Source organism: Neltuma alba, unplaced genomic scaffold, assembly GCF_004799145.2.
Source record: "Neltuma alba isolate B1F8T4 unplaced genomic scaffold, ASM479914v2 tig00012769_pilon, whole genome shotgun sequence".
NCBI classification, from domain to species: Eukaryota; Viridiplantae; Streptophyta; class Magnoliopsida; order Fabales; family Fabaceae; genus Neltuma; species Neltuma alba.
The window spans coordinates 119,990-124,636 of record NW_021637179.1 but is presented as its reverse complement, the minus strand read 5'-3'; the positions used below and the strand labels follow the sequence as shown (position 1 = coordinate 124,636).

The 4,647-nt window shown below is 38.0% G+C and overlaps 1 long non-coding RNA gene across 1 annotated transcript; it reads right to left on the bottom strand.

Moving 5' to 3' along the window:
• Nucleotides 1-2,286: 2,286 nt before the first annotated feature.
• On the bottom strand, nucleotides 2,287-3,557 carry LOC114730858 (uncharacterized). The gene is made up of 3 exons (XR_003738862.1): nucleotides 3,538-3,557; nucleotides 2,475-2,573; nucleotides 2,287-2,388 (listed from the first exon to the last, which is right to left on the bottom strand). It is a non-coding gene; the product is annotated as an uncharacterized LOC114730858 (long non-coding RNA).
• Nucleotides 3,558-4,647: the final 1,090 nt, after the last annotated feature.

Below are 4,647 nucleotides of genomic sequence, written 5' to 3'. Positions count from 1 at the left end.
TGATGAGCGAGCAGAAAAGTAACGCGATGGGTAAGAGGATCCAATTGATTTTGAAAAGTTCTGTGGCAAACAAGGACAGCAAAAAAGTGGAGAAGCTAGCTAGTTTTGAATCCAAGCACAAAATTCCTTGACATGGACAGCGACATCAAGGCAAATGAACCATATGAGATAATGCTCAATGCTTCTGATTTTGCAGGCACAAGTTTGTCATTCACCAAGGAGATCAAACAGATCACATCAAACATTAGAGCTGCCACAGGGCCTTGGAATTTCTCTAAAACTCGAATTCTCTTGCCCCACAAGATGAGGCACCCTATCATTAAAATGAGTAATAGATAAACAAGGAGATCACCAATGCATGAAAGGGTAAATACTGATTTATTTGGTTCATCGACATTTGTAATTGTAAATTTGTAAGCAGTTAGATGAAGAAGCTTCTCGTAACATGAAAGTAGAGGAATGTTGATCAACCTGCACTGCTTGCAAAATTTCGAAATTGGAGTGAGTTTCTGGTTCTTCATTTGAAGATGAAGATGAGAGTCTGAGCTATGGGTGGAGTGCGTCCAGCGGAAAGCTTTCATTTTGAAGATTCACTATTTTATTCCAGTGAAGATTTGATTGAGAGGATTCACGCCACTATTTCAATTTGAATGTAAATCTTACTTTATCATACATAAAAGGGGTTTTTGTATTACCCTAAAAGGGTTTTTAAAAAAAATATATATTTTTATACAGTTTGAGATAAAACTTTTCTCACATATTTACTTAATATCTCATAAAATCACTTTTAAAAATATGGTTTGGTTTTTACTCAAATACTCTTAGAAATTCTTTACAGAATATAAATTCTCTTCGTCAAAACCTAAGGTGTGATGTCCAAAATAATGAAGAATGAATGAACTCTTTGCTTTGGTTTGTATCATTGGATGTTCATGTTTGGGTACAAAAAATAAACTATCTTTACTGAAGTTTTGTTTAATATTTGTATAAAAATGAAGTAAAAATACAAAATGATGATATAGTATTTTATTAAAGATATTAAAACTTGAAGCATAAATTGTTCTAATTAAATAAAAAAATCAGAATTTGACATACATTAAAAAATCACATTGAATGGGGGGGGGGAAGGAGGATTAAAATCTAATGATCATTACAAAAGTTGAATGGGAGAATTTGTTGCTCTATAACTTGATGAGAAATAATTATTTAAGATTATTTATTTGCCCTTCGGCGCTCCATTTTTGGAGAAGATCTTATCTTAAAATTGTGACATATAAACAAAATTATTACAAGACCTCAGTATATTATAAAAGGTCAATATTTGTGCTGCACGCTTTAGTCAGAAAATCATTTACCAAAACTTAATCATCAAATAATTATTGGAAAATACCGTTGTCAATGCATAAAAATGGGTATTGCCATTCTATGGGTCAGAATAATTTTTTTTTCCCCCTGGCAGCAACAAATATTGTGAATATCATTAACATTAATAATAATGGGAGCAACATGTAAACAATGCATGTGCAGTTGGAAAGCAGCAGGGAGAGAAAAGCACGTGAGGTGAATCACACGACTCAATGTTTACATAGGTGACACGACTCAGAAAAAAGCATAGTGTTCGGTTACATGCCAACTCTTAAGAAGTGTCAAGTGTCAACATCAAAGTGGGTCCCTGGAGGCTCCCTTAGCGTCTGGGAAAATCAGACAAAAACCCGGCATTATTCAAAAAAAAAAAACGGAAATTAAAAGAGCGGGGGGCCACCCGGCGCCGCAACTCCCCAAGGGTGCGTCTAACGGGGCTTGACATGTTTGGAATTCTCATTCTACGCCTGCGCAACAAACAAACAGTACTATGCTTATTCCAGTTACTTTAGTTTTCTTTTACTCAAACTACTCCTACTAATAACGAGTCATAAATAAAATGTATAAATTCTTGTAAAACATACCCTCAGTTTAATGAAATCACAGTAGAGAACAGAAGAGATAGCTCCAAAAAAACTCTTCTTCTTTTATATTATTAATAATTTATAACATCATCAAATTCACTCCCCGTATTATTTTCTTTCAATCCAAAACAATCTTGTGGTAGGAAATAGCTTTAGGGTCTGTCTTGAGTACTGCATCTATCTGATCAGAGTTTCTGTTAGAGTAACAGCTAGCTTGTAGTGATAGGGTTTCCTTTGGCTTTCTTTGATGATCCATGCAAGTTCTATTACGATCAATTATAATTGCCATGATCCTAATATTGAGCATAGACAGTGTATGATATGGATTGGATTACCTTAATTCACGCACAGGCTGCGTCTCCCCGATTTGGATTGTGACGTCGTTGTCTCCTGATGGAACACGCTCTTGGTCCCGGGATTCCTGATCTTGGTCCTGGGATTCCTGCGAAAAATGGAAACCATTAACACGCGACTGAAACATGTATGTAACAAGCCAAATAAACACCAATATTGGATTTGATCACCTACAGCCGGCAAAGACGGAGTATCTTCCTCTGCTCGTTCGTTATTTTGCTCAGTGCTCCTATCTGATGTGCTTTCCTGAGGTGGAACTTCTCCCGTCAGCGTCTGTATGAAAGTAACATAAAAAATTCAAAACTGCACTATTTTTTGTCCATAAAACATCAAAATTCTATTCATTTATGTAGAATCTAATGACGATAATAATGATGACAAGACAGGAGAAAAAAACATTTGGGAAGCTGGGGCATTTCAAGGAACATTTGAGAGGGGTGCATTAGAACCCCTTGTCCTTCACTGACGGTGTGTGCTGCATGGGTAGAGCTGGGAATGCGGGCTGGCGGTGCGGATACGGGCCAGCCCGCAGCGGTGCGGGCCAAAAGCAGTGCGGGCTGAAGTAGCCCGCACTTTGGCGGGCTGGCATTTTGCCAGCCCGAGCCCGCCAAGGCGGGTTGGCGGGCTAGCCCGCCGGCCCGCCTAACTTTTTTTTTTAAAAAAAAAAAATTATTTGTATAAGTTTGGGCTTAGTTTGTAATGTTAAAATTGGACTTGGAGTTTTAAACTTGAGTAATGAGTTATAATAAAATAATGTGAGGATTAATTTATAATTTGAGAAGATATTTTAGAAAAACTAACACATATTTTTTCTAAATAATTAATTTGACTATTTTTCTTATCCAAATTAATTAAGTAGATCTTTTATGTATGTATTATATATGCAATTACATGGATGAGAAGATGTAAATATGAAATTTGGGAGTTAAAATCCTTCAATTATATTGTATAACATATTAGAAATTATATAAAAATTAAAATTTAAAAAAAAAAAAAAAAAAAGCGAGCTAGCCCGCCAATCGGTGGGCTAGCCCGCGGCGGAGCGGGTTGAAAGCGGTGCGGGCTGGAGTAGCCCGCACCTTGGCGGGCTGGCATTTTGCCAATCCAAGCCCGCCATTTTTGGCGGGCTGGGCCCGTGAGCCGAGCCCGTATTACCAGCTCTATGCATGGGTGACTAGAGAAGTATATCAATAAAATAAATATTTATGTGAATATTTATATTGGATTTGTCACTTACGTCTAGAAGAAGCGGACGGTTTTCCTCATCTTCGTTGTTTTGCTGATGGTCCAAAATAAGAGAATGATGCATCAGTATGAAAGCGAAAATAAGTGGAGTCATTTAATAGGAGAATAGAGCATTATATCCAAATATTGAATATTTATCTTCCGCTTTGGTGATCACTTACAGCTTGAGAAGGCTGCTCTTGGTTATGATTTTGCTGAATGGTCGTGGATGACCGGCTTTGCGCTAAACCTTCTTCCGTCATTCGGGAATCTGGGCGCTGCAAAAGACACAATCCACAAGCATAAAATAAATGCAAGTAACAGGCTCAATTGCTTGAATATTTTGCTGCAAAACTCAATCAAGACATCCACATTGGTGTTTCCATCGTCAACAATTCACCGTGATGAGAGGATGGAACTCACCTGCGCTCCGGATTCTGAGTTGTTGCAGCAGAGGATAAAGATGAACAAGCTCAAAACTAATGCTATCGGTACTAAGAAGAACCAGCTGATTTTGAGAAGTTCTTCGACAAACAATGACAGGAAAAAAGTGGAGAACCCTGTCTTGAATCCAAGCTCAGACATCCTTGACACGGACAGCGACATCAAGGCGAATACCATACGCGATGATGCTCAGTGCATCTGATTTTCCAGCTACAAGTGTGTCAAGCAGGACGGAGATCGCACACGTCACAATGAAAATTGCAACTAACACACCAAATCGGTGACGGTCCGGAACCCAGATGCTCTTGACCCAAAAGACAAGGCACCACAGAGTTGCACCGCCGAACAGATAAGCAAAAGCAATGAGACCGCCAATACCCCACCTTCCAAATGACCTTCTGTAGGTGGAGCTCAGACCAAAGCAAACCAGGCCACCAATGAGTAACAGACTTCCCACATATTCCAAATTCATAAGATCGCTCATTCTGTTCTTTTCCACGTATCAGAAACGGCCTAAAGTTATCAACCAAAAAAAAAACAGAAAAAGAAAGAGCAGAGAATTAAAAAATGGCAAAAATAGGAGCGGAGGTAGAATAATATTACGTGCAAGTAAATAAAATTATAACATTAATTTAAGCATGTTAGAGATTAGCACCAGCACATATTTTTAACAAGGCAA